General features: G+C 41.2%; 4 long non-coding RNA genes across 5 annotated transcripts; 2 read left to right on the forward strand and 2 right to left on the reverse strand.

Moving 5' to 3' along the window:
- Positions 1-4,764: 4,764 nt before the first annotated feature.
- On the reverse strand, positions 4,765-6,316 carry LOC124050019. The gene is made up of 5 exons (XR_006841528.1): positions 6,253-6,316; positions 5,902-5,982; positions 5,593-5,661; positions 5,249-5,322; positions 4,765-4,844 (listed from the first exon to the last, which is right to left on the reverse strand). It is a non-coding gene; the product is annotated as an uncharacterized LOC124050019 (long non-coding RNA).
- Positions 6,317-9,960: 3,644 nt separating this feature from the next.
- Positions 9,961-12,582, forward strand: LOC124050017. The gene is made up of 4 exons (XR_006841527.1): positions 9,961-11,757; positions 11,854-11,905; positions 12,148-12,304; positions 12,409-12,582. It is a non-coding gene; the product is annotated as an uncharacterized LOC124050017 (long non-coding RNA).
- A 2,367-nt stretch (positions 12,583-14,949) lies between these two features.
- Positions 14,950-17,046, forward strand: LOC124049671. 2 transcript variants are annotated; one of them, XR_006841445.1, is made up of 8 exons: positions 14,950-15,423; positions 15,505-15,531; positions 15,881-15,937; positions 16,031-16,087; positions 16,175-16,234; positions 16,464-16,496; positions 16,625-16,751; positions 16,894-17,046. It is a non-coding gene; the product is annotated as an uncharacterized LOC124049671 (long non-coding RNA). The 2 variants fall into 2 exon arrangements; XR_006841444.1 differs by lacking the exon at positions 15,505-15,531 and having other exon boundaries at positions 14,956-15,423.
- A 2,376-nt stretch (positions 17,047-19,422) lies between these two features.
- On the reverse strand, positions 19,423-20,658 carry LOC124049739. The gene is made up of 3 exons (XR_006841454.1): positions 20,486-20,658; positions 19,685-19,764; positions 19,423-19,564 (listed from the first exon to the last, which is right to left on the reverse strand). It is a non-coding gene; the product is annotated as an uncharacterized LOC124049739 (long non-coding RNA).
- Positions 20,659-23,899: the final 3,241 nt, after the last annotated feature.

Below are 23,899 nucleotides of genomic sequence, written 5' to 3' on the forward strand. Positions count from 1 at the left end.
CAGCACCTGGAGACAAATCATGAGATTTTTTTATTCAAGGGACAGATAGATGTTGGATTATTACTCACACTTTAATTGCTAAGATGGTCCTGTTATTCAACAGAATTACATTCAAAGGTTTCCAGCTGCCACACTATGAAATGTATACTAATCACTGGTTTGCTCCTTAATTACTAGTTGACTCCAGAGTTCACATTTAATATACAGCATTCTAAACAGCATGCAGTTAATTATAAAACAGAGACATGAATATCTGACAGCTACTCACAGGGTCGGTAGTCTCCACTATCTCAAATGGGTCGTCTTCTTCCTCACAACTGAGCTGCAATGATGAGTGCAGTATGAAAGAATATTGCCCTTTCCTGCGGCGATAGTAAATAACTGTGGTGCGCGTTACAGTGATGAGCACAATCACAGCAATAATAACTCCTGCAGTAATTTCAGCTTTTGTTCCTGCTATAGGTCCATGTCCGTCAATCACTGTTGATGGAGATGTGATATTCGGCATAAGCTCACGGTCTTTGATACCCACTCCTGCTGTAATTTCAGCTGGAGTACTTGCTATAGGTCCATGTCCATGAATCACTGTTGATGGAGATGTGATATTCCCTACTCCTGCTGTAATTTCAGCTGGAGTACTTGCTATAGGTCCATGTCCATGAATCACTGTTGATGGAGATGTGATATTCAGCATAAGCTCACGGCCTTTGATACCCACTCCTGCTGTAATTTCAGCTTTTGTTCCTGCTATAGGTCCATGTCCATGAATCACTGTTGATGGAGATGTGATATTCAGCATAAGCTCACGGCCTTTGATACCCACTCCTGCTGTAATTTCAGCTGGAGTACTTGCTATAGGTCCATGTCCATGAATCACTGTTGATGGAGATGTGATATTCGGTATAAGCTCACGGCCTTTGATACCCACTCCTGCTGTAATTTCAGCTGTAGTACCTGCTCTGGGTCCATGTCCGTCAATCACTGTTGATGGAGATGTGACATTGGGTATAAGTTCACAGCGTTCCATACCCACTCCTGCTTTAATTTCAGCTGTAGTTCCTGCTATATGTCCATGGCCGTCAATCACAGTTGATGGAGATGTGATTTTGAGTATAAGCTCACAGTCTTCCATACCCACAAAGTTCTGGACGGTACAGCGGTAGGCTCCAGAGTCCCTCTCTGTGATCTTATCCAAGTGTAAATCCCCTGCTGGAGCATCAAAATAGGCATCTGGAGTCAGCATCTGGTTTTCACTGAGCTTTGTCCATATGTATTTAATCGGTGGAGTGCCTTGTGAGGATCTGCATCTGAGCCTTATATTTGTGTCTAACACAGGTTCATCATCCACGCAACATACTGGCTTGTCTAGCCTCTCAAATACAGTCAGAAAAATGTCTTTAATCTGTTCTCCAGCTAACGTTCTCACCTTACATTGGTACTTTCCAGAATCTGTAAGCTTAAGGTCAGTGATGCTTATAGAAGCATCACCGTCTTGGGGCTTAGGAGACTTAAAGTAGATCCTGTTATTTAAAGGGGCATATAAATTATTATGAATGATACTTTGAGTATACAAGAGTATAAGTTTGTCATCTTCCTGCGTGTTTGGTGGCACAATATTCCACTGTATGTCCAAATTACCCAAATCCTCAGGATCAAGAGTGAACTGACAGTTAAGAGATATGCTTATATCGCTAGCTTCGTAATAGTAATTATTGTCAGATATTATTTTTACAGAACAAGCTGGTTCCAGGGTAAGAGAGCATAATATCACCATGGCAAAAGTCCATATCCCGGTGAAATATCCTGGGAGACAGCAATGTTGATGCACAAGCATAATGATGTACTTGGGTTGGTGGGCCGCAGATTCAGGTTGCACTGCCAGGGTTTCGCTGTAAAATATAAGGGTTAGAGTTAGAGAAGGATTGTATATGGGAATATACATGTTAAACATGGAACAAGAAAACTGCTCTGTTACAACATATTAGACCTCCTCACATCAGTTTGACTGAGTGAGAGAGTAAGAGGTATCCTCTTAGCCCCAAGAGCCATCAGAGTCACTTTTATGATGAATGAGGGATGAAGAGTTTACTAATTAAAATATCTCAGAAAAAAAAATCAAGTGTGGTTTTGTAGCTTTTTTGAAATCTCAGATATACTTTGTGTGTATGTTTCTTTTAAAATGTTTATAAATTTATCTGTTTGAGTAAAGATGTTTGTGAAGATCCTTAACCATCCAGGTCATGGTAAAGCAAATCCTCATCTAAAGTCTGAAGGCAACTGGACTGTTTGAAAATCTTGAGTAAGGTTATGAATTTTCAGAAAATACAGATTTAGCATAATTAATTACATATCTGTGTATTAAAAATATTTGAAGGGTCATGAGCTGATGTAAACTAAACGTCTAAATAACTATAATTAAAAATGTTATTTACATGTCTTATGGTGTTGATTACAAGAATGTAAGATTGTTTAAAATGGCCTTTCTCCTGTGATGTAAAGAAAATAAAGCCTACAAATATCTTGCAACACATTTTTTTTTTTTTTTGAAATTCCACAAAATCAGACATTTTAAGCTACAACAATCACAAAAAGCCCAGAAAATCGTAGAGGGAGTGATAATAAATACACTAAGTATATAAAATATTCCAAAACATATTCTAAATTGGACAAATTTCTACTACACCTCATCCAACTCTAGCTCAGAAATTTCACACAAAATAACACTTCAGCAAAAAAGATAGAGAAAAGTGGGCTACAATTTCACGAGAGAACAACACATTAGCAAAAACTATCGAGGAAAAAGTGGGCAAAAACTTTGCACTAAAACTGCACTGTAGCAGAGCAGAAACAGAAAAGTGGGTTAAATACTGTGCTAAAGCATAAACAGAAGGGGAATTTACTCTTACCTGGACATGAGTGGTCAGTCCTGAAAATATCACCGAAGTAGCCCCCTAAGTAGCGCCCCCATTGTCAGCAGTCAATCAGAAGAGACTTACAACTCGTTCACGTGATCAAGAGGAAGGGTGGGGGAGGGGCAGGGTTTCTGACAGAGTTTACTGGGAAGATGGAAGGAGACCATCTTCTCAGTATAGACCACCCAACATCTCCCCTTAAGAGCCTTGAATGTAAAAGCTGAAGCAAAAACAGCAAAAGCTTAGAGAGACAACTAACAGAGACACTGCCATCCATCGTCATTATTTTCACCCTTTCTACTGCGTTTTCCCTAGGCTAGTTCTGTTCAGGGCCCACACAGGGGCACCTAACCACCAGGGTTCAATTCAGCTTCTCCCACAGATCATACAGTGTTACTGCAGTGCCAACATTCATTTTAAATTGTAGTAAATGCCTACAATTGGCTACAGATCACCAAAAGTCACCGGTCAACCCGATGAGGCCAGAGAAGTTAAACAAAACCACTGACCAGTTCTTGCAGCAAACCAACAGGTCGACTTTCCATGTGTATTTGTATATAATTTAAAACTTGAAGCAAAGCTCTCCTTGACACCACAGCTGAGACATCATTACATACATCATCTCCATTGCAGCCCCCAGTGAGGAAAAAACAAGGACGCCAACCAGTTAGAACGCCTGATCCTGGGTGCCGTACCTGCCAGGTTCTCTATACAGAACTACAGGTTGTGAAGCAGCTGTTGTAATGCAAGCTTGAGCGGAACCATGAGCTCAAGCGGCTGCATTCTTCAGCCAAGGATTCTGTGAGTGTTGTTCCCACCCATCATCTCAGTATGAGACCCTATGTACAAGTAAAAGGGCCTTTACAGACAGGTGATGAGATGTTATAACACCCAACATCTCCATATCTTACTTGGAATGACCCAACATCTCAATGTTGTTTCCTGACCTGATACCATAAGTCTACAAGAAAGGTTTTAAAGTCTTTCTAAGTCTGTCTTTAAAATGTATTACCATTTACTCTTTAAAAACACAAGTCCACATGTTTGAAATGTCTTTGTTTTATTTGAGCATTCAAAACAGAACTGTAAACATCCATCCATCCATTTTCTATACCACTTATCCGTCAGGGTCGCGGGGGAGCTGGAGCCTATCCCAGCTGACTACGGGCGAGAGGCGGGGTTCACCCTGGACTGGTCGCCAGTCAATCACAGGGCCAACACACAAAGACAAACAACCACACACTCACACCTAGGGGCAATTTAGAGTAGCCAATTATCCTAATGTGCATGTTTTTGGTATTGTGGGAGGAAGCCGGAGAACCCGGAGAAAACCCACGCAGGCACAGGGAGAACACGCAAAGACCGGGATTCGAACCTGGAACCCTCTTGCTATGAGGCGACAGTGATAACCACTGCACCACCGTGCCGCCCGAACTGTAAACAAACACAATGTTTTCTTTATCAAAAACAGTCTGAATTCTGTTTGTCCTCAAGGGTGTGGCAGTTGCATATCCCGGTCCTCTTTTGTGACTCAGTCTTCTCTAATCTTTCTGGCTGTTACACAAGTCATCATCTTTGTAATGTCTCCATTTTATTTGAACATTTAAAACAGTACTATCAACAAACACATTGTTTTCTTTTTCAAAAACAGTATGAATTCTGTTTGTCCTCGATGGTGTGGCAGTTGTCCTGATCCAGTCTGCAGTTTTTTGGGCTGTAGCACAAAAATAAAACAAAAACATTTAGGGCATGTGTCAAATCTCTGATTTTAGCTTTCATTATCGAATTTGGTGTGAGATAAACCTTAACCAATTCATGTATGAGACACTATAGCAGGTTTACTAACACTCACCTTTGGTCCACTGCAGGTGCTCACACCAAGTTCAATGCATCTATATTCCTCAGCTGTTGTTCAACCCAGAACCACAGCTCCTAAAGATGAAAAGTTGATTTTTTATTATTTTTTTAACTGAAGGCACACATGCAGAAATTGGCTTTTTACTCTCATTAGCATCCTGTGGCTGAAGTTTTCACCACTAGTACATACATCTGGTTGAGTCACACTGAAATGTAAAGCAAACCACTGATCTGTAGTCCTCAACACCAAGAACACTCAAGATTTTCCTCTTTTCCACATTATGAAACTTGATCAGTTACATCAGGTTTCTTTAACCGCTCGAGGTCAAGCAGACAAGTGTTGCCTAAGAGAACACATCTGACCTCGCCACTGATCGCTGAGGGTACAGGAAGCCAAAAAAACCTCAAACACTGCAGTGCGCCCCAAAGAACTGGATTCAGAACCACCACGCTACATTGACCCCAAGGATGGTACTCACACCTCATCTTTGACATGGCCCTCCCCATCAGCTTTGCAGACATCAATCTCTGACACATTCTCCTCCCTGGGTTTCTGCTTGAAAAGATACATTGTGGAATTTGCCCTCTGAATTTTGCATTCAAGGTGCTCATACAGAGAAAATTGGTAGTTTTCCCCTGCTCAAATGTCGAAATGCTTCAAGCTTTCATCAGCACATTCAGCACTTTCAGAATAGTAAGACACTGTCTCCCTGGTATACATGAACCCTAAGCTCTGTGTGATTTTAACTTATATGATGTCATTGTGTGCGAGTTGATGTAAAACTGTAATTCATGTGAATAAAACCAGTTTACTACCACTCACCTTCTTTCCATCACAGGCACCATGCTTCCTGGATTCAATCGACTTCCTTTTTAAAGGAGAGTGCAGCTCCTAAAATTAAATCATGAGAGTTCTTTTAACTGCTCATAGAAAGATATTCAACATTCAAGAGTCTTTATTGTCATTATGCAAGCATAACGAAATTTTGTAGAGATTCTCGGCTTAAAGGCACACGTATAAATAGCACAAAATACTTAAAATGAACACTTCAGAAAAGTATAATATAAAATATTGGGTTTAAATATAACGATTTCATGTACACAGCACTAAATTCTGCTTACTAACACTCACCTTTTCTTCACAATGGGTTGTCACACAATGCTTAATGCACCCATTCCCCTCTGACTTTTCTTCCTCCGAGGAACGTGGCTCCTAAAGATGAATCGTGAGATTTTTGTTTTCAGGAGATACATAGACAGAAATGGGTTTTTTTCCCTTAATAAAAATGTCAAAATGTTTCATCATCAGTACATTCAAAAGGTTCAGGTGGCCAAACTGTGAACTGTAAAATAAATCACTTGTTTTGGTTCAGATGTACCACACGACTGAAGAGTTTATTGGTGTTTACAGTTGTGTCACCTTAATAGCATGAAATAAATCATGAGACACAGACTTTTTAAGATACATTTGGCTGTTACTCACAACGTCCTCCTGCTCTACGACCTCATACTCAAACTCCTTGTCCTCACACTTCAGCCCTTTGTCCATGCCCTCACACACGATCAGATGTCGCTTCTGGAGCGATACCAAAAATCATTATATCAATGTAACTTTTTAAACATACTATGTGAAGTGTAATGAGATGATTTCAGTGAGGAAAAGGCGCTCCTGCTTCGACATCAATAACAGCATAAGTCTGACTCCTAATCTAATCTTGAGTTATTGAACTTGGCATAGATGACTAACATACTCTTAAAAGGACAAAAATCACTAAGTTGCTTAACATTTCCTCACCTGTACACTGTGCTGGGAGCGTTTGTAAGTCCAGGCCCTTACTTTGTCACTCGTGCAACAGAATTTATGAGGAGGGAAAGTATCCTCCAATATTTCATTGCCAAATTTCTCCTCCTGACTGCAATGATAATGATGATGCCCACAACCTCACGGACAACAACTGCTGCTATAGTTCCATGTTCATAATTTACAGTCAGCTGTGATGTGACACTGAGTGTAAGCTTGCAGTTGTCTGTACCAACAACGTTTTCAATTTTGCAGAGGTAGGTTCCAGAGTCTCTCTCTGTGATTTCCTCCAAATACAAATCGCCTTGTATAGTGTCGATAACAGCATTCTGAGGCAACGTCTGGTTTCTGCAGGTTATTTCTAGAGCAGAAGTTGGTCCCGTGGTATAAGGGTGACATATTATCATGATGACAAAAAGCCATAGCACAAGCTTCCTGGATAAATAACCTGAGAACAAGGAGGTTGTCAGGAGGTGACAGTGTGGTTGCATCATACTGATGTGCTTGTGTATTGGGGTGGGCTGCAGCTTCTGGCTCACTGTCTCTGCAAAATTAAAAGGTTGGGGTTTGGAGTTTGGATGTAGATGTTGGGCCTTTTATCAGAATTCTACTCATATGGTGGGGTTAGCACAATGAACTCGGTCTGAGTTTTTACAGTAGAGGATATTTGTAGTGAAAATGGATTTGAAAATGACATTTTTATTGATTATGTCAAATGAGATCTATTTGACCCATGTTAAATATGGAGAGACAACTTTGAGTTTTCTGCTACTTAATAGCAGAATACATTGTATCAGACTTTTTACAAGTTTTAATCTTTCACTGCAAAAGTGGGTCCTTAGTTATTACTTTACAGAATAAATGAACGGATTTACTGACGCAACTTTTACCTCCACCTCCGCCAATCGTAGTTAGGGATTTCAGCCTAAAATAAAACTTTATCTACAAAAGAGACCAAAGTGGACCACAAATCCAGATCTGAGCAGCCTTTTAGCAAGACAAAGAGTACAAGTGTGCTGTAATTGTGCAGCATTACAGCAATGGGACAGAAAAAGGAAACAAAAAGTGGGCTACAAACCAGAAATTGACTCTTACCTGGAGAAGAGCTGAAATCTTTCAAAAGCTGTGCAGATGTAGCAGAACACAAAGCAGGATGATGCAGAAACCTCGAGTCCAGTTCTGAAAAGTGAAGAAAGTCCACAACATCAGTAACACACTGGAGCAGCCGATCAGAGCAGTCATTAACTTTTCAGCCAATCAGAGCAGACCCGCCTCCTCTGTGCAGTAGAAGTTTCTCATATGGGCCAATTGGGCGGCCGCCCAGGTCGGCATTTTGCCGGGGACGGCATGTGAGGATGCCCGCTCCGCTCCCCGAAAAAAAAAAAAGATTAAAAAGCATATATAAATAAATCCATAATTAATAATTGGCGCCCCCTGGTGATGTAATTACGCCCATCCGAGAGCGCCGCTGCAGTTACTGCAACTCTGCAAGAGGGGGGTGGGGGTGGAGGTCGGATCACTCACAGAGGTCACACCACTGGAATAAGGAGGAGGGGGAGCGGGGATCCTCCTAATTGTGCTTAAAGTACATTTCATCCATAACACTAGATAGTTGCCTGTTTTAAATTCCATACACTCTTGTTTTCGTCTGTCAGGGTTGTGCGAAGGCCAATAATACAGCCTTCCTATACAAAAATGAGACTATCTGTACACCACCAATGTGTTGGTTTAGTCTTGACCCCTGCTGTCCGTCGCGTCAGAGGGCATTGGGTGATGGGTAGGGTAACCTGTTGATTCCCAAGGAGAAACGGTCCAAAAACAAAGGTATGTAGCTAATGTTCCCTCTGTAGCGTACGACTGTAATTACGTTATGAAAAGGGGCTAACGTTAATTGTTTAGCGGTCATTGGTTTGTTTGCTCTTTGGTGTGCTAGTTATAGTTAACCTGAACATTATCTGAGTTAACATACATACATACGAATAAATGTGTCTACGGTGAAGCTATCAGCACCTTTGCTGTCATTGCTTTGTGACCATTTGGTTATCGCTGCGTACTGTATTTGGCCGTCGGGATTTTCCGTGCAGTAAGCTGGCCTTAAAAAGACGGACGTTGCCCTGTCTGTCTCAGTATAACGTTAATAGAATTTGGGCAATGTAGCATTTCTCTCCGTTGGTTAATCTGTAGGTTACTAGCATGTAATAGGCGTAATGGCATTAAGTGATAGCTAATGTATTTAAGGGTGTCGTTCATGCATGTTTACACTGATGCACTTTTCCAGGGGCACTGCTAAAATATTTTGGAGCGCCTCCTGCCCAGGATGAGTCTCCAGCAACAGAGGCCTCATCTGTAGCAGAGGATCAGGAGATCCCATCCACCTCTATGGCTGCTATGGCTTCTGTGGCATCTCCTGCCATGTCTCAGGAAGGCCATGAGGAGTTTGCTGCTGCTTCTCCTCAGCAGGAGCCTATAGGTGGGTGGTATTTTGCTCTCATTTGTGTGTGTGTGTGAAGATAGAAGTAGCAGTGTGTTTTATCTGTGAATCTTACCTGCCTGTACACATTTTTTTCCCATTAGTTGTGATTAATCCAGTTTTGCTATTTCTTAAAACCGTGTTTTGTTCCACTGCTGTGTGCTTTGAATAATGTGCCAAACCAAATGTGCTGTTCTACAGAAATGCCTGAACCCCCACAAAGTTAAACTGCCACTGGGGAAGAGCCTCTTTCAACAGACCCTGCAGACTGGCTATCACCTCTGACAGACTGCAGCACAGAGGCTATTCGCCCAGGGTGCCATTCAGGCTGGGGCTGCCACTGAGTTTCAGAAAAAAGGAAAAACAGTAAAATTTTGTGACTGAAGTCAACAAAACTTTACAGACATAAGGACTTTTCATCATAAGCCTGTTTGGTTATCATTTTAAGCCATTTTGGTTGATATTTTTCAGGGTATGATTATTGAGAAAAGAGAACTCACCATGCAGTCCAAATGCCATCCACCAAATGACTTTCTACTTCCTGTGTAAACAGGAAGTACAATTAAAGATCCAAAAATAATGAATAAAATAACTTTTAATTTTTTTTTATTTTGTTCAGCCACCTTACGTTGTTTTTAATTTACTCATACAAGTTATAGTTTCAATTCTACATACTCTCAAAACAGTAAATTGGCCTACATTGGAATCAGCTTTTAATCAACAAGTCTGTGATAATCCTGATGTTAAAACAAACAAAAAAATCCCCAGAAAAAAACAGAATGATGATTAGCAAAAGCCCCTAAAAATGTCTTGAAAAAATGTCTTGAAATGATAAAACATGCACATCAGGTTAATTGGCTACTCTACATTGCCCCTAGGTGTGAGTGTGTGAGCATATGGTTGTCTGTCTTTGTGTCAGCCCTGCGATCGACTGGCAACCAGTCCAGGGTGTACCCCGCATCTCGCCCGTAGTCAGCTGGGATATGGTCCAGCCCCCCCACAACCCTGACGGATAAGCAGCATAGATAATGGATGGATGGATGATATTCCTGTTCAGCTTTGACCTCACTGGATGCGTCTCTCCTCTCTCTCAGCTGGTGTGGTGAGCCTGTGACAGTGTGTACACAGTAACATCTAGATTGCTATGGCCATCATTACGGAGGATCTACTTGCTGTTGGACATAAAAAGTAGCAGAAAGCGATGCTAACGGACCTCGGTGCAAGTGCGTTGATCCTGACTGCATCACTGTCGTGTCAAAGAATAAAAATCAAGAACCATGTAGAACCGTTTGTACCTCACACAAACAGTGACCTCTGTGATCTCTGCAAATGCATATAAAGGTGCAAGTGTGTGGCACAGCGCGTAGGCCGCCACCACATCCAAGTCACATTAATGTGTTTGTCTTTTTCTGGAGGCTTTTCATCAAGTGTCAAAGTGACTGATCCTGGCTTAATGTGCAGTCTCTTGCTGCCATCTAGTGGCCCTGGCATGAAAACTAATTTCAGCTTCCTCCTCTCAAAAATGACTGTTCTGGAGACATCAGCAAGATATGACTGCCAGTGTTAGGCATAGGCAGAGTATTATTATTGCACTTCAATATTTAAACAATGTTGAATGACAATAGCCACAGTTATAATCGTGATTACTGTAATAATAAAAAACACAATTCAAACTATATGTTTTTATTTTTTAATTTTTCTTTCCACTGTCCTCATTCCCGCTCCTCCCTTTCTCCCTCATCCATGTCATCAGCATCCATTTGTTTTAAAGGCAAAGATTATAATAATTGTGTGACCATATGTGCTGACAAAAATGCCCTGTTTGGCTTCTGCACCCTGATCCATAGCATCAAGCACCTCCTTCAGCAGCTCCAACCTCCACCTCTACTTCACAGGGAGTCTGAAGACCTCCATGCTGGGGCCTGGACCATCTACAATGGTGTTCTTCTGGCCAAAGGCTTTCTATTCTGTGTTTAAAAACAAAGGATAACAGAAGTTTGTTTTAATGTTGTTGTAAGCAGATGCACATCTCTGAGGGGTCCTAATGCAAGGAGCAATGATGTTCTTATTGGTGTATCCAGCTCTGGAACAACTTAAGAGACCACTGCAAAATTATCAGTTTCACTAGTTTTACTATTTATGGTATTTAGGTATGTGTAAATTGAAAATTTTTGATTTTTGTGTTATTCTATAAACTACTAACAATATTTCCAAATTCCAAATAAAAGTATTGTCATTTAGAGCATTTATTTGCTGAAAATGACAAAAAAACAAAACAGAAAAGATGCAATGTTTTTAGACCTCAAATAATGCAAAGAAAACAAGTTCATATTCTTTTTTAAACAACACAATACTAACGTTTTAACTTAGAAAGAGTTCAAAAATCAATATTCAGTGGAACAACCCTGATTTTCAATCACAGCTTTCATGTGTCTTGGCATGCACTCCACCAGTCTTTCACATTGCTGTTGGGTGACTTTATGCCACTCCTGGCGCAGAAATTCAAGCAGCTCAGCTTTGTTTGATGGCTTGGTAATATCCATCTTCCTTTTAACCACATCCCAGAGGTTTACAATGGGGTTCCGGTCTGGAGATTGAACTTGTGCCGTAGCTGCCAGGTTCTCTATACAGAGCTACAGGTCGTGAAGCAGCTACTGGAATGCGAGCTTGAGAGGAACCATCAGCTCAAACAGCTGCATTCTTCAGCCAGTCGTTCTGTGAGTGTTGTTATTCCTCCTATGGAAATGATGAGTGTGAAGAATTATGCTAGTTATGCTCAGGAAATTGATGAATATGCCTGTGTTTTATTTCAGGTAGCCAAATATGGTCGGCTTAAGCACTTTTTGCCCAGCAAGGCACCACATGGTAAATATGTCCTGTCAAAGTATTTGTATTCACAGATGTAATGCAAAATTGGGTAATTCATATTGTGATTTATAAGAAGTTCAACAGATGTGGGACACAGTGGGTTGACACGGGTGTATAGTGCACAACAATGTAAGATGGCTATTCATATATTTGTTTCCGGTTCTTTAAAAGTATTTAATTTGTCATGATCAATAATTCATTCATTAATCCATTTATTAATTTTTGACTTGTCCTGTCAGTGAAACTGGTCCTAGCTTTTCAAGGCCATGTAGAAGAAAAATTCGAGAAAATGCCAAACAGAGAGCCACTCGTGACCCCTTTCCTCGAATTCATGGCAGATGGTGAAGTCCCAGCTATCAGCCTCCTTTTCCTACAAAACCATGGGAGAGTTCGAGAGTAAGTATTAGATTTTTTTTACATGGATTATCAGTGCCAATATATAGGAAATTAACTGATCTTTATTTTTAAGATACTAATCTAAACTAATCTATTCTTTAAAGATTTTTAGCTCACCTGCAACAAAAAAGGGTTCAAACCCACAACGCAGAGAAGCTACCTGACAGATGTTGTGGCCTTTCTGAAATACGTCCTTAACATGGCACCACAACAAGTGCGACTCTCAACCAGGAGCATCAATGCCCTCTTGGTTGAAATAAGGGCGCGTATCAGAGATGTTAGCCATGAGATTGTTGGCCATCGACTGAATGTGCGCAGATCCAAGTCTGGTAAGTTCAACACAGAGGACTCCAAATTTATTTATTGACTTTCACGTATGGATCGGTATGTGGATGTAAATGTCCTCCATTTTAAACACTCTGTGGTCAGTGTGTTGTGTGTTTTGTAGTGTACCGCGCTCCTTTGTGGTGTACTGCGCTCCTGGCCCATACTCTGAATTTTTACTGGAATTTTCAGAGTTCCTATTGAGTCTCGTCCTTAAACCTAATAAAGTAATTATCATGGGCGATTCAACATCGACGTGGACGATAGTAACGATAGCCTTTGCACAGAATTTATCTCCCTATTAGATTCAATCGGCTTCTGTCAGTGTGTACATAAACCCACTCACTGCTTCAGTCACACTCTTGACCTTGTTCTGACATATGGCATTGAAGTAGAACATTTAATAGTCTTTGAACCAAATTTTCTTCTATCTGACCATTGTTTAATAACTTTTGAGTTTATACTATTTGACTTCATACCACCAAGAAAAAACTCCTACACTAGATACGTGTGTGTTAGTGCTGTGGCTAAATTTAAAGAAGCAGTTCTATTGTCATAAACTTCAGTATCATGTCCAGATACTAGTGAACATTACAGCAATCCCTCTCAAATGGACCATTTTGTGGACAGTGCTGCAAGCTCATTAAGGACAACGATAGACTCTGTTGCCCCGTTAAAAAAGAAATGCATAAAGCAAAATAGACTTGCACCTTGGTTATAATACAGAGGTTCGCAAATGCGAACAAAAACTTGAAAGGAAATTGCGTTCCTCCAAACCTATTGAATCTCGCTCAGTCTGGCAAGACAGTCTTAGATCATATAAGTAGGCCCTACAGACTGCCAGAGCAGCCTATTACTCGAAATTAATTGAGGATAACAAGCATAATCCCAGGTTTCTCTTCAGCACTGTAGCCAGGCTGACAGAGAGCCATAGTGCTATCGAGCCTTGTATCCCTGTGATCCTCAGCAGCAGTGACTTTATAACCTTTTGTAACAACAAGATTTTAAACATTAGAGACAAAATTCAACACCTATTGACCTCAGCTGGTACTGATATGAACATCAAACACTGGTGCCTTAGAAACAACAGTAGAAACAGATAATCATCTTGACTGCTTTTCTCCTATTGACCCTCATCAGCTATATTCACTTATATATTTATCCAAGTGCAGCCATCTTGCACAAGAACTTTGCACTACTCTTTTCATTTGCACTACTCTGCCATTTGCACAATACCGCTGTAAATATTATTGTCATCCCAGACATATATATTTTTTTTTATTCTGGTAATTCTTATATTTATTTAGTGCTGTCTTATATTTATAGTAGTTAGTATTGGTTATTGGGCTTATACCGGGACTAGGGAAACTAATTTCGTTCCACCTCATGTGTGAAATGACAATAAAGCTCCTTGAATCCTTGAATCCACAACAACCAGCATGAGAGATCATATTTCTCCTGTACTGGCTTCTCTACATTGGCTAGGCCAACCCCTAGTTATGCTGCTATAGGCTTAGACTGCCGGAGATCTCCCATGACGCACTGAGCTCTTTCTTCCTCTCCCTCTCCTTCTGCACACATTTATGTCCCATTAACACATATCACTAACTCAACCTCTTCCCTGGAGTCCTTGTGCTTTCCCTTCTCGCAGGTTCTCATGGATCGTGGTCGGACCTCCTGCTGCGGTCCTGCTCAAAACTTACTGCAATTACTCCTATTTAGTCATAATCTATTTTAATTCTATTGCTACTCTGCTGCAGCAGCTACCATTATTATTGTTACTAAAATTACTATCATAATCACCATACTTCATTGAAATTATCATTATCTACAGTTCCAATACTTCTAGTGTTATTACTGCTGCTATGCATCTCTGCTTGTGTGCTCCTTCTCTCATGCTCCATCCCCTCCCTCTCTCTCTCTCTCTTTGTCTGTCTCTCTCGCTCTCTCTCTCTCTCTCCCCCATTCCCCATTCCTCTGCACTGGGTCTGCACCCACTTTCAACATGTTGAGGTCATCCTGCAGCACTTATGTAAGACAAGTTCTGATCTGTTTTTAGCACAAATATTCAACTGGTTGGACATACTTTAGTCATGTATTTATTTCTTTTTTTATATGATTTTTTCCAGGCAAAGCGGCAACTAGGGCAAAAAAACTACAAAAAGGTGGCAATGTTCATGTGCCATGATGCTGAGACAGCAAAAAAATTCTATCAAGGTTATTCAAACAAGCCAAATTGAGGCCAAATTGAGGCCAATAGCATCCATCAGATGTAATTTATCTATTTTCCACAGCGGATGATCCAACGGAGGACATTCTTCAGAGCAGAGCACTGACAGTTCTGGCCATTTCAACCTATGCTCTGAAAAAAGGGGCCAAAGGTGGCGAAAAAGGTTCCAACAGAAGGAGACTTCTGGCCAAGAGGAGCAGGTGAAACAAAGCCTCTTCTGACATACAATCATGTACAATATTATATCTTACACAGTAAGGGTGGCCACAACAATTAAGGGAAGGTTTTTTGTTCCATTCCTGCTCATTCAACACAGCCAAGTATCTATCTAGTTATCTATCATTCACAAGAGCATGTTTTGGGAGCTTTAACAGAGATAAAAACAAAATCACAGTATCAGATCCAAAATCAGCATAATGTACTAATGTACTTACTTACCTATAATTAGGTGGAGGAGAAGGAAGAAGAGGAAGACCACGAGGCAGAAGAAGAGAAGGAGCAAGAATTAGAAAGATCTTATGACCTGCGCAAAAAGGAACCCGTGCCTTCAAGCCAACAAAGACAAGTGAGTGTTTTAATATTGTGAGCTTTCACACAAGACAAATTTTTTATTAATCTCCCTTACTCTACCGCTTCCTGATAACAGAGAGTGAGCTCGTCTGAAGAGGACAAGGTGAGCTGTTAATTTTAGTTATTCCATACATACAAGGTTCTTTTAAGTTTGATAGAGATATATTTTGCTAGTTTGAAAAATATATCTTCATCTTTTCTAAAAACAGACACAGAGAGAGAGTCAGGAGAGAGGTTCCAAAGGTGAAAAACCAAACAGGAGTTATCATTTTCATTTTTCCAAGATATTATAATGGAATATTTCATGAAATTTAGGAATATATATCTTTCTCAAAACAGACACACATGTACCCCATTCTACAAAGAGTTGTGTCATCATCCACTGTAATGCTCTGAACATGCTGAAAACTTTCAATTCATGTTTATAGCAACTTCTTCTTTTCTATAAACAGAGAAAAAGCTCCTCTGAGAACGACAGCCAAAACGAGTGCCCCATCCTACGAAGAGAGGTGGGTCATCATCCATTGTAATGCTTCAACATATAATGCAATGGAATCATTTCATCTCAATATCTGAAACATAACAATCTTTTCTAAAAACAGAGAGAAAGCTTCTTTGAGGAGGACGGCCAAAAAGAGTGCCCCATGCTGCAAAAAGAAGTAAGATTTGTCATCACTTAATACTGAAAACACATATGGGAATCTTTCTGTGCAAAGTGTGTAAAAGTATCTCTTTTCTAAAAACAGGTGCTGTGTGCAGCTGAGGTGGCTGTTTCACTTGATCTTGTGACTTTAATGACACCCACAGTAAGTATGCTAAACAGTACACCAGCTCTATCAGTTAGGGGACATATGTTCAGTAACTGATAGAGCTAGTAGAAATTTGGTCTTTCCCAGTTGCCTTATTTTGTTTATATATATACACACATATGTATATCTATATATATCTATATAGATATATATATGTGTGTGTTTATTTATGCATGTGTCTATATACACACATTTCTTTGACCTGGGTTCTTTCTTCTTCCCACAGAAGGACAAAGTTGCAGTAAAAGTACCCTCTGGTGTAAGTGTGTTCCAATTCAAATTTAAAAATTTCACTGCAAAACTAGATGATCTAGTTTCTACCTACGGGGGCAACAATTATTTTTTTTATTATCTGTATTCTTGCTTCTTCTCTTCTGCTATTTTCAGATCCAGCAGGCCTTTGTTAGTCCAGGTACAGCAGCGATTTTAAAATGTCCTCCACAAAAAACTTTTCCTGACCCAACCGAGAGGCAGAGCAAGCTTGAGCAGTTATTGTTTCATCAGTGAAGCCTATGTAAGTTAACATAAAATGATCTGGTAATGGGGGGTAAAAATAAAAATCTGCAGAGATGATTGACACAGGTAAATATCATACAACATATGATTAAACTCTTCTTTTGATTTGTCATTAATCTTTTTCTCCCCTTAAAATAAAGGTTCCATGGGGCAAACACCATGCCAGAAGAGGTTTTCAGACAGGAGTATAGATGAAGAGGAACAAGCAGAACAAGCAAGGAGGAGGGAGGATTTAGAGGGGATGAGGAGGGAAGATGAAAGAAAAGTGGGGGACACCGAGAGTAGGGAGGGAAGCAATTTGGTTTAAGAATGGGGGGTAAAAATAAAAATCTGCAGAGATGATTGACACAGGTAAATATCATACAACATATGATTAAACTCTTCTTTTGATTTGTCATTAATCTTTTTCTCCCCTTAAAATAAAGGTTCCATGGGGCAAACACCATGCCAGAAGAGGTTTTCAGACAGGAGTATAGATGAAGAGGAACAAGCAGAACAAGCAAGGAGGAGGGAGGATTTAGAGGGGATGAGGAGGGAAGATGAAAGAAAAGTGGGGGACACCGAGAGTAGGGAGGGAAGCAATTTGGTTTAAGAAAGTGCCAGAAAACACATTTACTGAAATGTATGGACACACTGGAAGTTTTGTCCAAGTGTTTCAAGTGTTTAGTGTTCAATAAAACTGTTCAATGCAAAACACAAGTTTATTTCTTATTTTGTTGTTAAACTGCTGATCTAAACTGTTCCATACATTAAAACATAATTCAAGTACAATGAGGTACCAGCTTCTGCAGCATATTTGACTGAAGGAAGGTCAAGAAGACTTATACCTATAAAAATGGGTGTACTGAGATGTCACTTCTGTTGAAAGGCTGAGGTATAGCTGAAACTGAGGACATATGACTTGTCCATCTAACAAGACAGGAAATGACTGACCTTTGCCTGAAGTGTTAAAAAGATCAGTGAAAACCATCTTCTCAGTATGTCCTGGCTGGAACATTCAAACTTTACTTATAAGTTCCTTGATTGTAGAAAGTGCAATGTTAAACTCCAAATGACCTCAATGCTTTCAGAGGAGACTTTTGGAGACCCCAAAATTCCCGAAGTCCTGAGGCTCATACAGTTACTATATTTCTAGAGTGAGTTATGTTCATGGTCATCTCTCTCTCTCTCTCCACCAAACTGCTTAAGGCAGATGGTGGCCAATTCTGAGCCTGATTTTATAAGATAAGATAAGATGAACTTTATTGATCCTGCAGTGGGGAAATTCACTTGTGGCAGCTCACAAGGACAGAAGAGGAGTGCAAAAAGCAAAGAGTGTGCAAAAACAGTTACAAAAGAATGTAGAGGTAAAATAAATTAACAATTTACAAGATAAGTAAAAACAGTACACTATGCAAGGGAAGAAAGAGGACTAGACCATAGAATTATACAGTCTAACAGCAGCGGGAATGAAAGACCTGCGGTAGCTCCTTCCTGCACTGAGGGTGTAGCAGTCTGCCGCTGAAGGAGCTGCTCAGAGCCTCCACTGTCTGATGCAGAGGGTGAGAGGTGTTGTCCATGATGGATGTCAGCTTGGCTAACATCCTCCTCTCCCCCACTTGCGCCAACAATTCTGTGCATTAAAAGGAGGTTGTCATGTTTGAGTGTCGCTGACGCGGAAAAAGACTGAACCCCGATGCAGAGTGTTAAGGGCAGGCAGGCAGGCGAGGCAGAGGTCCAAGCAATAGTCTTTATTTAGTAATAACAAAAAACCAACTCAAAAAGGCACACTCTCACCATGGCAGAAGAACAACAAAAAACTGTGGCAAAAACTCCTGGCAAAAAGCATGGCAAGACAAGACTAGGCATGGCATGGCATGGCAAATGAAACCTGGCATGACATGGAGTAAACGCAGACGCTCTGACAAAGGTGACTGGGAAGACAAGGACAAAATAGACATGACAACGAGACACAGGTGACACACATCAGGAGAGAGAAAGCAATCAGGAAAACCAAAAGCAAAGTTACAAGAAAACAGGACACACAGGGGAAATGAAGCTTTTCAAAATAAAACAGGACCTGACAAAAACCTTGAACATAATACATGGAAACAAGACACACATGGACCATGACACAAGGACTCAAAAACCAAAAGACAGAGAACCGAAACGTGACATAAACCTGAACTTAAAACATGAAAAACATATGAGACTCAAACATAAAACATGGAAACACAAGAAACCTGACACATGGATTCAAAAACAAAAGGACAGAAAACCAGGACATGACTGAAACCTGAAGTTAAAACATGAAAAACACATGGGAGACAAACATGGAACATGGCACGTGGACTATCAACACCCCACATCTCCATATTGTACTTGGAATGACCCAACATCTCAATGTTGTTTCCTGACCTGTTACCCTAACTACAAGAAAGGTTTTAAAGTCTTTATAAGTCTGTCTTTAAAATGTATTACCATTTACTCTTTAAAAACATAAGTCCACATGTTTGAAATGTCTTTGTTTTATTTGAACATTAAAAAACAGAACTGTAAACAAACACAATGTTTTCTTTATCAAAAACAGTCTGAATTCTGTTTGTCCTCGAGGGTGTGGCAGTTGCATATCCCGGTCCTCTTTTGTGACTCAGTCTTATCTTTTTGACTGTTACACAAGCCAGCATTTTTGAAATATCTCCATTTTATTTGAACATTAACAACAGTACTGTCAACAAACACATTGTTTTCTTTATCAAAAACAGTATGAATTCTGTTTGTCCTTGAGGGTGTGGCAGTTGGTTGTCCTGATCCAGTCTGCAATATTTTGGGCTGTAGCACAAAAATGAAACAACAACATTTAGGGCATGTGTCAAATCTCTGATTTTAGCTTTCACATCTAATTTGGTGTGAGATAAACCATAGCCAATTCATGTACTATATAATACTCACCTTTGGTCCACTGCAGGTGCTCACACAAAGTTCAATGCATCTATATTCCTCAGCTGTTGTTCAATCCAGGACCACAGCTCCTAAAGATAAAAAGTTGATTTTTTTTTATTGAAGGCACACATGCAGAAATTGGCTTTTTACTGTCACTAACTTCCTGTTGCTGAAGTTTTCACCACTAGTACATACATCGGGTTGAGCCTAACACACTGAAATGTAAAGCAAATCACTGATTTCTAGTCCTCAACACCAAGAACACTCAAGATTTTCTTTTCCACATTATGAAACTTAGTTACATCAGGTTTCTTTAACCCTCTAAACAGCAGCGCATTGTAAGGAAACATGACACCCTCTTTCCTATTGGTGAAAAATGCATGATTTCAACCAGTCAGATTATGTGTATGGCAACCCATTTGGTTGCTAAGGAAAAGCTGTGGGAGAAACGGCGGCTAATGAGAGATAGTGATAGCAATAGCAACAGCGATAGCGAGTTTTGATACGTGAGACATTTATGACGTTTGTGACATTGTTTGGAGTGTATGGTTAGTGAGTAGTGAGTGTGTTTAGTGTATAGTTTAGGCGACTACTGAATGTGGAGCAGGCAGCGCAGCTCTTCTTTGAGCTGGGAGGTGCAGAGTGAGACGCGGAGCCAGAGCCTGAGCCAGAAAGTGAAGACTTTGACGACAAAGAAGATGATCCCTCTTTTGTTTTGGAAGAGGAAAGAGAGAACGAGGAGCCACCGATGTGCGCACAGAGTGCTACTCGGAGGTCTGCACAGAGGAAGGGACGGCTTGGCACACCCACCAGGTCCAGATGTCCGCTGACTCTGGCAGCAGAGCCACGCCTCCTCTCTGGGCCTTGGAAGACAAAGGAAGATGCTGACACTGCCCCATCTGTAAGCAGGTTTCAACCATGAAGAACCACCAGGAGTCCAGGTGGAGACACTTTCTCCCCAAAGTCCAAAATATCTTTTTCTGTCGTTTTTTTTGCCATTGACACAGTTAGGACAAGCTGCTGTAACACCAACAAAAGTGCTGCAAAAAACAGGGAAATAGGGAAGAAATACAATTGGACTGACATAGAGACAGAGGATCTACATAAGTTTTTCTGTCTTCTGATCTACATGTCGTTGGTGTCGCTGCCAAGTCTCCAAGGTTACTGGAGACAGAATAACATTTTGTCTGTGCCTCTTCTAGCCAAAGTGGTGACAAGGGACAGGTTTCGCTCCATATTTTGGAACATCCACCTCAGTGATCCTGAGGAGGATCTAGAAAACGACAGCAAGAAGGGAACACAAGGCCATGACAAACTGTTTAGAGTCAGGCCTCTTTATCATGACATTCTGAGTGCCTGCCAGGCTTATTACCACCCGAGAAGAGAGGTGGCTGTGGATGAAAGGATGGTGGCAACTAAGGCAAAAACAGGCATGACATGAAGGACAAGCCAACTAAATGGGGATGAAACTTTTTGTATTGGCTGAGTCAAACAGTGGCTACACCATCAGATTCAACATTTACACATAGTCTATAACTGCAAGTGAGCATGAACTGTCTTATGATGTTGTCATGAACCTTATACAGCCATTCTGTCTTGGCATTGGGTACCATATTTACATGGACAATTTTTACACAAGTCCCAAACTGTTCATGGACCTGGCCAGCATGAAGTTTGGAGCATGTGGCGCCTACAGTGAGAGAAGAAAAGGATGCCCCAGAGGGAGGGCAAATGCGCTCACCAAAAAATGTGAAAGAGGATCTGTGAGATGGATCAGAGAGGGCCCACTTGTTTATGTAAAATGGATGGACACACAGGAGGTGTCTGTGTGCTCCACCATCCATCCTGCATTTTCAGGAGAGACAGTGCCAAAAAGGGTGAAGAATGGAGATGGACACTGGGCTGTGAGAGACATTCCCTGTCCTACACCAATCATGGCCTACAACAAGAATATGGGTGGTGTTGACCTGTCAGGTCTGTGATCTGCCCCTCTGTCTTGTGGTGGACAGGAACTGCTTTTAAGAGTGGCACAAATAACTCGTGGTGTATTTTTTTTGTGACACCTGATTGTGTTGTAAATAGCTGTACAAAAAGGCATTTACTGCATTTTAAGATAAATTGTTGTAAATAACTTGTTTGCTAAATTTGTACATATTTTGTTGACATTTACTTGTATATAGCTGTATATTGTACTGTGTTTACTGTACCTTGTAAACTGTTAACTGTTAATATATTTTATAATTTATTTTACCTCTATATTTTTTCTGTTTTTGCACACTTTTTGCTTTTTTCACTCTTCTTCTGTTCTTGTGAGCTGCCACGACAAGTGAATTTCCCCACTGCAGGATCAATAAAGTTCATCTTATCTTAAATAACTTGTTTGCTAAATTTGTACATTTGTACATTTTGTAGAAATTTACAATTTATATTTGCATTCTAAGATATAAAAATGGTTCGTTAAACATGTTTGTTTCACGGTGAAAAATCAAACTTTTTCCCAAAACAGACAATTATATTAATTATAATGATAATTATATTATCGGGAATGAAGCACATCACAGGGATGAAGGGGAAAGACAGGCAGACATCAGGGAGCCTGGACAGAGCAAACCAGTTTAACCAGGTTTTTAACAAGTTTAGCTCACCTCCTGCCACCCCATCGACACCCCCAGCCTCCCACACACCCACACTGTCCCAAATGGCTCGACCCAACCCCCAGCATTCTCCTGCACAGCACCCCTCTATCTGCCCCTCCTCTCTCTCCCCCACCTCCTCCTCCTCCACGGAAGACATCATCAGCCAAACAGTGACTACAAGTTAGGAGGCTGCTGGAAAAAGTACATCAGCGGAAGGCTGCAGTTCCTGATGGCATCACACCTAGGATGCTGAAGACCTGTGCCAGCCAGCTGTCTCCTGTACTGGGACATCTGTACAACCTGAGCCTGGGTCAAGAGAAAGTCCCGACACTGTGGAAGACGTCCTGTCTGATTCCAGTCCCCAAGAGGTCGAGGCCATCTGACCCGGCAGACTACAGACCAGTCGCCCTCACATCTCATGTGATGAAGGTCCTGGAGAGACTGGTCTTAGCCCAGCTGAGGCCACAGGTGAGGACGTTTCTTGACCCCTTGCAATTTGCCTACCAGCCCCATTTAGGAGTCGACGATGCTGTCATCTACCTGCTGCAACGAGCTCATTTGCATTTGGATGGTGGAGTGGGGGGGCACTGTGAGGATCACATTCTTTGATTTCTCCAGTGCTTTCAACACCATTCAACCTCTGCTACTGGGTGAGAAGCTGCGGCTGACTACTTGACAGGCAGGCCACAGTTTGTCCGTCTGGGCAACATCCTATCTGATGTGGTGGTCAGTGATGTACAAGCTCCACAGGGAACTGTGCTTTCTCCCTTCCTCTTCACCTTATAAACCACTGACTTTCAGTACAACTCTGAGTCATGTCACCTGCAGAAGTTTTATGATGACTCAGCTGTTGTCGGGTGTATTAGAGAGGGAGAGGAGGGAGAGTACAGGACACTGGTGGACAACTTTGTGGAGTGGTCCGAGCAGAATCACCTGGGACTGAATGTCAATAAGACCAAAGAGATGGTGATCGATTTCAGGAGGAAGAGGGCGCCTTCACAGCTACTACGGATCGGGGGGGAGGTGGTGGAGGAGGTGGAGGACTACAGATACCTGGGAGTGGTGATCGGTAATAGACTGGACTGGACATCTAACACCGGTGTACAAGAAGGGGATGAGCAGACTCTGTTTCCTGAGGAAGATGAGATCCTTCAACGTGTGCAGCAAGATGTTGGCGATCTTCTACCACTCTGTTGTTGCTAGCGCCATTTTCTTTGCTGTGGTGTGTTGGGGCAGCAGCATCAGAGCCAGCAACACTAAAAGACTTGATAAGATCATCAAGAAGACTGGCTCTGTGCTTGATCTCAGGCTGGAGTCTTTTGAGACCGTGGTGGAGAGGAGATCATTGAACAAACTGTTATCCATCATGGACAACGATCAGCACCCTCTCCACCACACAGTAGACAGACAGCAGAGCACCTTCTCCCACAGGCTGTTGCAGCTCCGCTGTCAAAGGGACAGATACAGGAAATCTTTCCATGCCATCACACTGTGCAATAACAGCTAAAACTCTGGTCATACATACAGTCACTAGGCACTTTATATGTTTTACTCACTCACCTTACATTCTACTGGCACCTTACGCTCT

This window comes from Scatophagus argus, chromosome 18 (genome assembly GCF_020382885.2).
Source record: "Scatophagus argus isolate fScaArg1 chromosome 18, fScaArg1.pri, whole genome shotgun sequence".
In the NCBI taxonomy this organism is placed as follows: domain Eukaryota; kingdom Metazoa; phylum Chordata; class Actinopteri; family Scatophagidae; genus Scatophagus; species Scatophagus argus.